The sequence below is a fragment of the Calidris pugnax genome, unplaced genomic scaffold (assembly GCF_001431845.1).
Source record: "Calidris pugnax isolate Ruff unplaced genomic scaffold, ASM143184v1 scaffold352, whole genome shotgun sequence".
Classification (NCBI taxonomy): domain Eukaryota; kingdom Metazoa; phylum Chordata; class Aves; order Charadriiformes; family Scolopacidae; genus Calidris; species Calidris pugnax.
This window is the reverse complement of record NW_015091110.1, coordinates 53629-65789: the sequence shown is the minus strand read 5'-3', so window position 1 is coordinate 65789 and position 12161 is coordinate 53629. Positions and strand designations below refer to the sequence as shown.

Sequence of the window (12161 nt, the reverse complement as noted above, 5' to 3'; positions counted from 1 at the left end):
ATTATGAGTGAGCTGAAGGGGAGATGCCAGCTGAAGGAATAAAGGCGACAGGATGAAGCCACTGCTTGCTGCTGCTGCTGCTTTGCCCTTGCGATGGCTGGGGTCGCCAAAGCAAGTGTCCCTTTGCCCAGATGAGTTGTGTGATATATGACACAAAGTAAAACATGTAAGACCATCCTGTCCACCTTGTGACACCCAGGACAGAGGCCGCATCTGCCAGACTTTCCTCACTCACTGCCTTTGAACTGTACTGACAGGTAGAAAGCCCATGGCTACACATGTGCCATAAACCCAAGATTCTTTTTCTTTTTTGCACTCATTGATTGCCCAGATGTGATTGACAAAAAGATTGTATATGCACAATACAACAGCTGTGTCAAAAAATAACCTTTAAACCTCCAGAACACAGTTACAGCTGCTCTAGACTTCTCATATCCTTTTGCAGTGTCCACTAACATGCTGCTGGAATCTTGTATTTCTTGATAATCTCCAAGTAAGTGCCCTTAGAGTCAGGGGTTATTTATAATGCAGCTTACAACTTCAACTTATCTTGGTACTCGGTACTGAAATATTTTGGTAAGGAGCAAGGTTAAATGAAATCCCATAACATCATTTCATTTTCTATTAGGATGAGAAGACCTTTGCTTATTACAATTGAGGTGCTTTATGTTTTGTTTGGTTTTCAGGCTCCCACTGAAATGCAGCACTAACTTTTAAAACTTGAAAAACATTGTGACTAATTTTGGTCTTGTGAATTCTGTGATTTTAAAAGAGATACAAAATATCCAAAGTATTAATTTCTTTAAAAAGTGCTTCTTTGGATTGTCACTTTTCTTTGACATATCTGTATCAAAATATCACTCATCCTTGCATAAGCTTTTTTTTTTAATTGTCATAGATAATGAGAGAACCTTGGTGAAAAGATGGAAAAATTGAATGTAATATGCCTGCTTATAAATATCTATATTTGGATATTGGTTTCCTTTTCCTCTGTCTCATTTTCAGACTGTTTTCCCCAATTTGAACTGAAGTGCAGGAGCTCAAATGAAGAATTTGGCCTGATTCTCATCTCAGGCTATTTTTACAGGGTTGTTTCCAGTGAAGTGGCTCTTCCCAAAAAGAAAGGGAAGAACCAAGCCTTTGGCTAATAATTGCAACATGGAGATGGCACATGGGCACTGCGCCACTCTTCCAGTTTTAATATTTATAACTGAGGTTTTTTTCAGGAGGTTCTTAATTTCCCAGGACTATGGCTGCTTTCAGACCAACTCTTGGTGGTTTGGCTCCTTCCCTGATGTGAACTCAGCTCCCAGCCTTCCTCCATCCCTGACAAGAGCCCTGTGCTCAGAACCTCTGCTGATCCCATCCCACCTTTCATTTTGTCGGAGCTAATTGCTAAAATATTTCTTTTAGAGGGGCTAGATCAACGCCAAGTGCATCTCTTGATTGATTTCGGGGGGTTTTGGATTTGGCCCTTGATGATTTTCTAAGGTTAGTTTCACTTGTTACACGGAGTTGTGTCAGATTTGCCCCTCTGTGATTTGGCAGAGGTGTGGGGTGGAAATGGAGAAGCTTCTGCTGGTTTGGGTTGGGTTCTGAGCACATTCAGCCAAATGCCCCTCTTTGAATAAACATTTATCAGTCAGTCTCCACCCTTGAAGATTTTCAATATCTGACTTGGATAAAGCCCTGAACAGCCTGGGCTGACCTCTGAGCAAATCCTCCTTGAGCAAGAGGGTCATCCAGAGACCTCCTGAGATCTCTTGAATCCTAAATTATCCTGTGGTCCTATTCTGCAAACAGTAGATTTTTTTTAAACCAACTTTGACTCGGAATGCAGAGTGCAGTGTCCCCCAGGAAAGGGCTCATTTTGAAAGAAATAAAAAAGAATTTGAAAATCAGAAGTGTTTCAGAAGCAAGGGTCAATTTTCAAGATGTTAAATTAAGCGAAATGGCTCCTTTTATTAATATTTTTCCCTTTTTTTGATCACAAATATTTTGCTAAATTCATGTTGCACTTCTGTTGCTGTCACTGTATACAGCATAATGCGTATCCAGATTAGAACAGAATGTCATCTACATGTTAAAATATAGATAAATAGATCTATTAAGGTTTTCCATGGTACATTGAGACTGAACCTTTGTAATCTGAAAGCCTAGCAGAGTGCACAAGCCAATTTTTTGGCTTGACATTATAAATTTAAATGCCCTTAACAAGTCAAGAAGTAACCAGGCTCTCGGAGGATGGGGCAAAAGTTTGCTTTGCAAAGGGAACCTGTGGATACAAAGTTATCTGTGCACAGATATAAAAGAAATGGGTAATTTTGTGAGAAATATATACAACTGCATTAAAAAAAAGTCCCCTTTTCTTGCATAACTGTCGTTTATTTTGTAGATGTGCATAATTCTGCACCCTTTTTGTCATGGGCTGCCTTAAACTCTTGCTGTGGAGAATGGGATCCTCCAATGCGCTACTTCTATGTGTGCAAGGAAAGCCGGGTGTGTTTTTCACTCCCTTGTGAAATGAACCGTGGGCACATGAAAAGGAGCCAGTTCCTTTTTCCTCCAGTGTTATATGAGCGTTGCTCCAGGTCCCAGCCTGGTATTGTCACAATTTGAGTATAAACCCATCAGCAAACCTGTCTCTGGTGGAGACCACACTGTTGGCCAACTTCTTGCTAGACCGTGGAAGTGTGTGTATGTATAAACAGGCACATAAACCACTCTATATATATTTTTAAACCCATTATTTTTTTAAATATATATATAATACACCTATTAAAAAAGCCATATGCATGTCAGTATAAGACAGCGATAATGCCTGTGATGATGAACACAAAATGTTTGTGCATTAAAAGGAAGCCAAATAATACCTTTTCAAATAACAAATGTTTTTCTTTCCTTGCCCTTTTCTCTTTGTGTTTGTTGGGTTGTTTTTTTCCTGTTGCTGCTGTGGGAAACTAGGATGGAGGAGGTTTGGTTCGTTACCAGGCAAAATGTGAATACAGCTGTGAAATTAATTCTTTTTTTTGGGGGGGGAGGGAGGGGAATGTGCAATAGTGGTGAAAGCAGTTGTAGGAAAAGGACTGTTTCATGATGCAAATGACAGTGACATTAAATCATAGCTTAAAGAGATGTTGAGGCAAACTTAGCTGAATTCTGCCTTGCCAGCAGCTGGTGGTTGGGACTAAAGGACACAGTGGGCTCTTTGCACGCTCAGAAGCACCGCAGGCTGAAGGGGACAGAGAGACATTGCCTTCACTGCTCCCTTCTCCTGTGTGTGGCCATTTTTTTGGCATGTTGCATTTCTGGGTGCCCTGAGACTCATTCTTCCACGGCAGACATGACTGAGGCCAAACCTGCTTTCCTTAGTCTTTGGCTCTGAGGCCAGAATGGCCTCCCTTTGAGCCTCCTTCTCCTTTTGGGGCAACCACACCTTCCAGTCTAGTTGTCACACAGCAGACACGGCCATCCCACAACAGTGGCACTGTCCCAGGAGCTCACCTTTCCTCATGAAAAATGATGGATTTCTTTTAGAGAGTTCGGTTTAATTGAAATGTGTGGATTTTTATCAACTCCTCATTGGGTGTTCAGTGCCTTCCTAAGCCATCTGTCCAAGAAAATGTGTGTCATCTGCATGTTCCATTGATGCAACTTTATTTGGAAATAAGTAATTATTTATTAATTAATAAACAAAATAAATGGGACTTGTTTTACAATACTGGAATGACTTCTAGCCAGCTTTTTCATTGTGATTATGTCTCACTGTAATTTTATTTCCAGTTGTGCCAGCAGAAAAAGTTGACAACATGGAAGTGTGTGTTTGTGTGTGCGTGTAGGTGATACACAATTAAAAGACGTAGGAGATAACTGGATGCAGGGCTTCATCCCTGTTCCTCCTCCTCCTAAAGAGAGGGAGCAGAAGGTTGGGCAGAAACACCTTTGGCCCAGGACTCCTGTGACCGTTCCCACCCCTCCATGCAGTGTGAGGGCAGCGATTTGGCCAGAGGACCCTGGAGATGTGGTGCCAGCACCCAGTCCAGCAGCACTGGAAGAGGATCACCTTCTTGCAACCACCCAGAGGACATCAGGGCTTTCACATTCCCTGTGCTCCATCCATCAGGTGGGACATCACCAGGTATGTAACTTGTCTTTTCTGTTACTAACCAGTCCTGCAGACTGTATGTAGTCTCTAAAGTCGTGTCAGTGGTGGTTTTACATTTCTCCTCAGTTTCTCTTGCTGTCCATCCTGTTATGAAACACAGCGGAGACTCTTCTCAACAGTGGTTTTGGCTCAGTCCTTGTCCAGACTGGCAATTGCTCTGCTTTGATCCCTGAGTAGCCAAGCAGTCCTTGCTGACAGCAAAATGTTACTCTGGCTTGAATAGAACAGAGCTTAAATAGAAAAGTTATTGACTAGTTATGTTTTTGCCAGAAATACATAGACAGATTTGCATATCTCTATTTGGGGGATATACCCTGTTTCCTTTCTGAGTAGAGAATTCCAGCTTTCATCCTCTGTCTCCCTCCAAGCTGGTGATACCGTACATGGTGGGTTACACGGGCTCTAGTGGTACATACAAATGGGTAATTTGAAGCAACTGGTGTTCATCAGTCATTTTTATTAAAGAAGCTCTGCTTCAGAGCCTTATAGGAGACAGAAAGAACATGGAACACTGGAGTAAATTGAACTTCAATGTGGGGTTGTTTGGGGTTTTTTTGTGAAATGCTATTATAACGTTATAACAACAGAGGTCAATGATTAATTTATTCTGTCTTCAGGATGATTATTCTGGTCTTATGATGATCTTACATTCTCCACTGTCCCCTGATATTAAAGATAATATTGTAATTACAGGGTTTAAATGGGTAGGGAATGGCTGGAAATGGCCTGTGGTCTTCCCTTGCTTCTTTTTGATATTCTCAAAGATTTCGTGATGTTGATTTTTTACATTAGGCAGTCAGGTCTTCGGTTCTCTATGGCCAATTAGAGACTTGTTTCTAATAGGCTGTTGAATGTACTTAGAAAGCAGCATTTCAATAGCGCAGAAGAGAAATCATTCATGTCCCAGTTGCCTAAAGCTCTGTGCTTTTATTAAAGCAGATATAACTCAAGGCTTTGGGGAAGCAGGTTGCAGTGCTAAAAGACAAGCACTTTCCCATGTCAAAGTCTGTATCAAATAAATGGAGACCTGGGGTACTTCGAAAGAAGGAGAAGGGAGAAACCTCTGAGAAGCAGGGACAACCTTTGAGCTCCTTCTAGCAATGGAAAGAATTTGAACTCCATCAAAAGCTGAAAAAATATTCAAAGCTGGAGATGTGCTTTGAAAAGTCAGGGCTTGTCAAAGTCACTACCAAAATGAAGCATTTCAGGTGAGATAAGGGGAGGGTTTTTTTTTTTCAACCACTGTCTTCTGAGCTGAGAAAATTGCTGAAAAATTATTATGAAGTCCTCGTTTGCTTACATGTATGTGTAAGTAAACAGTCCTAGACCTTTTCTTTTGGAATGAAACAAATTTTTAAAGAAATCATTCATTAAAAAATGTGTATTAAGAAGCTGAAACTAAAGCAAAAGCTTTCAAATATCTCCAAATGTTTCCCATAGTCCAAGTTGGTTTATCACTTTGCAGTTTGTTGGGCTCAACATCATTTTGGCTTTTTTATTTTCAGTGTTTGATTTTTAGGTGTTTGGGTTTTTTATTTTGTCCAGTTTGGAATGAGGAGATGTCACCATCACCAAAATGGTGAGGGAAAACCAGTTGCTGGTCCAGTCACAGAGAATCGCTCCCAGCACTGGCTGCCTCTGATGAGCCACGGTGGAGCTTCCTCTTGTGCTGGATTATCCCTGTCTCTGGGTAAACATGCCTTGAGACCTGCTCCGTGCTGATGGTCCTGTTATTAATGCTGAGGAGGGATGTAAATAACTGTTTTCAAGTGGCAGAGGAACCTGGGTGTAGGTTTCTATCCTTCTGGGCATCCAAGAAATGTTTAATGGTGTGTAGTATCCCATCCCTGGATTACAACTCCCTGAAAAGTGGGTGTAGAGAAGTGGGGGTCGGTCTCTTCTCCCAAGTCACGGGTGATAGGACAAGAGGAAACAGCCTCAAGCTGCACCAGGGGAGGTTCAGATTGAATATTAGGAAAAATGTTTATACAGAAAGGGTTCTTAAGCCTTGGAATGGGCTGCCCAGGGAAGGGGTGGAGTCACCATCCCTGGAGGTATTTCAAAGACAGGTTGACATAGTGCTTAATGACATGGTTTAGTGGTGGTTTTTCTCAGTTAGGTTGATGGTTGGACTAGATGATCTTAAAGGTTCCTTCCAACTTAGACAATTCTACGATTTTATGATTCTCTGATTCTAGGAGTGGTTTTCTGATTGTGCTCAGTCAGACGCTACCTACATGGTTTACACTTGTCAATTTTTACGTTTCTCAGCTGAAAACCACAAACAACAGCCTGGTCCTTGGAAAGCTTCCGGCCACATTCCCACAGTGAGAGTGGCAGGGATGTAAGAGCAATGGTATAGTCACACCACCCTTGAAGTGCTCCTTCAGGGGACACACCTTTGGCAGGAAAACTGAGCTTGGTGCCAGGGCAGTAAGACCCACACTGTAAATAAATCTGACCCAAATGGTAAAACAAAGGTTTTTTACCTGTGAGTGCACCTGTACTATGGGCTTTTGCTGCAACAGCATGGCCAGCCATGGTCACGTGTGCTTTGAAAAGTCAGGGCTTGTCAAAGTTACCACCAAAATGAAGCATTTCAGGTGAGATAAAGGGAGGGGTTTTTTTTCTGTAAATAAATCTGACCCAAATGGTAAAACAAAGGTTTTTTACCTGTGAGTGCACCTGTACTATGGGCTTTTGCTGCAACAGCATGGCCAGCCATGGTCACGTACGCCTGATGGGGCTGAGCAGGAGAGAGCCTGTGATGCTCAGGGAGCAGAGATAAAACCACACAGATCCCACTTGGTGCTTTTTATTCCGGCAAATCCTAAATCCAGGAACAAGGTTCCTCCAGTACCTTGGCTCCTCCTTTCCCGACTCATAAATGTAATTCTAAAATCTAATTAATAACAACGATTCTCATTTATTCATGCCTTTCACGTTGTCTGGCAAGCACTGTGTTGCAGAGCAGAGAGAAGCGCCAGATTCGCTAAAGTAATTTTAATATGTATCTGATTCATAGAGCTGGTGCAAAGGCAAAGCTCTTAACTCGCTGGATTGTTGTTTAAAAAGTTTGATTTGATCTGAACCGGGTAGAAATTGGAAGGTTTCCAGAGTTTCCCATAAACAAGCTGCTTCCCAGCCTCAGCAGCTCTCTAGACGCTTGACATTTGCACAGAGCATCAGACCTATCGCATTTTAACAAAAGGAATCGAATCCAGCCAATGCTACCTCAAAAGAAGATTTCAGCCCAGATCTAGTGACCCTTTTGGGGGGCAGTCAGAGGCACTGAGTGGTCCCAGGTGGCTCATGATGTTCCCAGCAAGCACCTCAAGATACAGAGGCTGGTTCAGTGACTAAAGAAGGGGATGACTTAGCAGGAAATACCTCCCTTTGGTGTGTCTGCACTGAAAAAAAGGGTCATGTAGGGCTCAGGATGGTGCAAAGGGCTCACCCATCAGAAAGCACTAAGTATGAAACTGTCCTCCTTCCTTTCCTTCCAGCTTGGACCCAGGTTGTGAGCTCCGTCCCACAGCCTCGTGGTGGAGGTAGGGATAAAAAAATGTCATGTGGTGAATTCTCACAGAGGAAAGTGCCTGAGACCTATGGAGGGAAGCCCCATCAAAAAGAGATGCAGCTGGGGTTTTGCTAACACACACAGTCCCACAGCCTCGTGGTGGAGGTAGGGATAATAAAATGTCATGTGGTGAATTCTGGCCTTTGCTGGCAGAGAAAAGTGCCTGAGACCTTTGGAGGGAAGCCCCATCAAAAGGAGATGAAGCTGGGGTTTTGCTAACACACACACACAAATACCAAATTCAGGTATTTGGCTTTCTGAGTGGGATTTTGAAATGTTCCTTTCTGACCCCCCGTTGGACTGTGCTTGTGAAACCTCCCCCTGGAGAGCCTCTGGCTCCATCCCAGGCAGTTTTAGCTCTGAACACAAGTGATGGTTCAGAGGAGACATTTGATGGTTGGACTAGATGATCTTAAAGGTTCCTTCCAACTTAGACAATTCTACGATTTTATGATTCTCTGATTCTAGGAGTGGTTTTCTGATTGTGCTCAGTCAGACGCTACCTACATGGTTTACACTTGTCAATTTTTACGTTTCTCAGCTGAAAACCACAAACAACAGCCTGGTCCTTGGAAAGCTTCCGGCCACATTCCCACAGTGAGAGTGGCAGGGATGTAAGAGCAATGGTATAGTCACACCACCCTTGAAGTGCTCCTTCAGGGGACACACCTTTGGCAGGAAAACTGAGCTTGGTGCCAGGGCAGTAAGACCCACACTGTAAATAAATCTGACCCAAATGGTAAAACAAAGGTTTTTTACCTGTGAGTGCACCTGTACTATGGGCTTTTGCTGCAACAGCATGGCCAGCCATGGTCACGTACGCCTGATGGGGCTGAGCAGGAGAGAGCCTGTGATGCTCAGGGAGCAGAGATAAAACCACACAGATCCCACTTGGTGCTTTTTATTCCGGCAAATCCTAAATCCAGGAACAAGGTTCCTCCAGTACCTTGGCTCCTCCTTTCCCGACTCATAAATGTAATTCTAAAATCTAATTAATAACAACGATTCTCATTTATTCATGCCTTTCACGTTGTCTGGCAAGCACTGTGTTGCAGAGCAGAGAGAAGCGCCAGATTCGCTAAAGTAATTTTAATATGTATCTGATTCATAGAGCTGGTGCAAAGGCAAAGCTCTTAACTCGCTGGATTGTTGTTTAAAAAGTTTGATTTGATCTGAACCGGGTAGAAATTGGAAGGTTTCCAGAGTTTCCCATAAACAAGCTGCTTCCCAGCCTCAGCAGCTCTCTAGACACTTGACATTTGCACAGAGCATCAGACCTATCGCATTTTAACAAAAGGAATCGAATCCAGCCAATGCTACCTCAAAAGAAGATTTCAGCCCAGATCTAGTGACCCTTTTGGGGGGCAGTCAGAGGCACTGAGTGGTCCCAGGTGGCTCATGATGTTCCCAGCAAGCACCTCAAGATACAGAGGCTGGTTCAGTGACTAAAGAAGGGGATGACTTAGCAGGAAATACCTCCCTTTGGTGTGTCTGCACTGAAAAAAAGGGTCATGTAGGGCTCAGGATGGTGCAAAGGGCTCACCCATCAGAAAGCACTAAGTATGAAACTGTCCTCCTTCCTTTCCTTCCAGCTTGGACCCAGGTTGTGAGCTCCGTCCCACAGCCTCGTGGTGGAGGTAGGGATAATAAAATGTCATGTGGTGAATTCTGGCCTTTGCTGGCAGAGAAAAGTGCCTGAGACCTTTGGAGGGAAGCCCCATCAAAAGGAGATGAAGCTGGGGTTTTGCTAACACACACACACAAATACCAAATTCAGGTATTTGGCTTTCTGAGTGGGATTTTGAAATGTTCCTTTCTGACCCCCCGTTGGACTGTGCTTGTGAAACCTCCCCCTGGAGAGCCTCTGGCTCCATCCCAGGCAGTTTTAGCTCTGAACACAAGTGATGGTTCAGAGGAGACATAGGATCAGCTCTTTTCTCCCGTACGCCTTCCATCCCTGCCAGCAGCCAATTCCTTCTGCGTTGCTACAGAAATAATAATAAAAACGAACAACTCTCAAGGAGGCTCCCATCCCTTTGCTGTGCCAAGGACATCAGCATCTCGGCTCTCAAGCATCTGCCAAAACCTGGTGGCTTCAGCCAGCACGACAGAGCAAGGGTGAGCCAGCTGGGAGGTACCAGGCAGGGTTTAGGTTCCTGGGGAGTCTTCTTCACAGAGATGGGCTTCTTCATTTAATGGGCCTTGGATCTTATTTAACACATCGGCTCATGTACAGTGGGGGTGTAAAGAAGCCGTGTGCATATAATAAAAAACCCTCAGCCTATTCAATACCTGAAGGAGCCCTAATAAATTTGCCACTACAGCAAGTGTTAGTCTCGAGGGCCAATGCTGAATGCTGGAGTTTAATAAACAAAAATTCTCAAGCAGGAGAACCGAAAGATAAACCAGTTCAATTAGCACAGTGAACACAATTTAACTAGAAATTAAGAACTTTCTCCTTTCCTTGACCAGTCTCAAAAACCAGTGTCTCAGACTGGTTGTGTCTGGGCTTTCTGACCATGCTATCAGAGGTCTCCCAGCCTGGGCTGAAGGGCATTGCTCAGAGCGCACAGGAATTTGCATACCAGAATAGACCTTGGCAACTAATGAGCTGTATTTGTCCAGGCCATCTGTGGGGCCGAAGATGGAACAGGCTACTCAGGGCAGTGGTGGAGTCACCATCCCTGGTGGTATTTAAAAGATGGGTAGACGTGGTGCTTAGAGATATGGTTTAGTGATGGTTTTTGTCAGTGTTGGGTTGATGGTTGGACTAGATGGTGTGAAAGGTCCCTTCCAACCTGGGCAATTCTGTGATTCTATACGATTCTATAAGTTGTGAAGTATGACATACCTCCAGGTGTCCACCTATATACAGCATTAATGTCACAGTACTCTGAATGTGCTGGGCCTTACAGAGCAGGGCAATAAAAACCACCCTTCCATGAGACCGTGGCTATTTCCTCTGTACAGACAGAGCTGTCACAGTCTCAGGTGCTCCAGGAGGCCACAGGGAGATTTAGCTAAACTGTTAACTGTCCTGAACCAGTTTCAGTGCTGCTGTCACCTTTTATGAGAAAATATAGATGCAAAGTAACTTACAGGCCCGTCAGAACAGACTTGGGGGTGGGCATGAGATCTGGAAGGGATCTACTGCAGAAAATAGATGCCTTTTGTTGTGCTTTCTGGCTAAAATAACACAAGGTGGTCATGTTTTTTTCCTTCTCTGTTTCATGTAGTGGATGCTAGAGCAGAATGGTAAAAGCATTGACTGCAGAAGAAGCCATCAAAGTTAAATACCGAAAAACCTACGCAGGCCAACACTTTAAATCCTGGTGAGTTTTAACTGTCATGAGTTTACCAGAGGAGACTTGTCACAGCTCCAGCAAATGATGCTCAGTCTCCTGAGACAGCAGACCAGCACCTACTTGTCTCATGGCAGAGAGCTAAGGGCAGGCAACAAGGACGTTGTGGTTGAATTATCAAAAGATTGTTGACACGTCACTCTCAAATGTGGCTGGATTTCCTATATGCCAAGGAAATTCTCATTCTCACTGGCCAGATCTATGTAAAGGCTTCTTTGGTTAGCGTCAGAAAAAGATCATATTTTGCGGTAATATGGTCACCTGAAGTCAATATTTTACTACAGTGCAAAGGAAGTTTTTAACTGGAAAGGCTAAAGCATTGTTTACTGTAGTCTACCGCTCCGTTATTTATGGCAGGGGTGTCAAACTCTTCAGTGGAGTGGCCTGAATTATGTACTTGGAGCTCAATTCAGGGCTTCTCGCTTCCTCCCCTGCTTCACACACCGCTCCCACCGCACAAACAGCCGGGCACAACAGGATCTTTATCGAGTAACAGCTCTTTTAGAGGGAGAACGTGCCACAGCAACACACCACAAGCATTTCATCTCCATCCCTGCTCCCTTGTGGCCCGCCCCGGCAGCAAACGACTTCCTCCTGTGCTGAGTTGGTTTCTTTCTGCTGCAGGGAAGGAGAAAGCTGAAGAGTGCAGCAGAAGTGCAAACTTCTCAGAGCCACAGCCCTACCAGCAGGGTTTTCTCCCTGACCCTGACACAAGGTGGAGGGGAGTCCTCTGGGAGGTGCAGAGAAGATCAACCCAAACTTACCAAGGGCAGCAACCTGTGGGGAACACAGCAGGGAGGACACCGACTGCAAGAGGGAAGAGGTTAGTCATAGAATGGTTAGAGTTGGAAGGGACCTTAAAGATCATCCAGTTCCAACCCCCTGCCCTGGGCAGGGACACCTCCCACCAGACCAGGTTGCTCAAGGCCCCATCCAACCTGGCCTTGAACCCCTCCAGGGATGGGGCAGCCACAGCTTCTCTGGGCAACCTCTTCCAGTGTCTCACCACCCTCACAGCAAAGAATTTCTTCCTCATATCTCATCTAAATCTCCC

The 12161-nt window shown here is 44.2% G+C and overlaps 1 long non-coding RNA gene across 1 annotated transcript in view; it reads left to right on the top strand.

Moving 5' to 3' along the window:
* The window catches only part of LOC106897457, a 19316-nt gene that overhangs the window by 6680 nt on the left and 475 nt on the right, over positions 1-12161 (top strand). The window contains exons 2-3 of the long non-coding RNA XR_001413775.1: positions 10982-11077; positions 11732-11930. This is a non-coding gene — a long non-coding RNA (uncharacterized LOC106897457). The remainder of the gene's footprint in view (positions 1-10981; positions 11078-11731; positions 11931-12161) is intronic.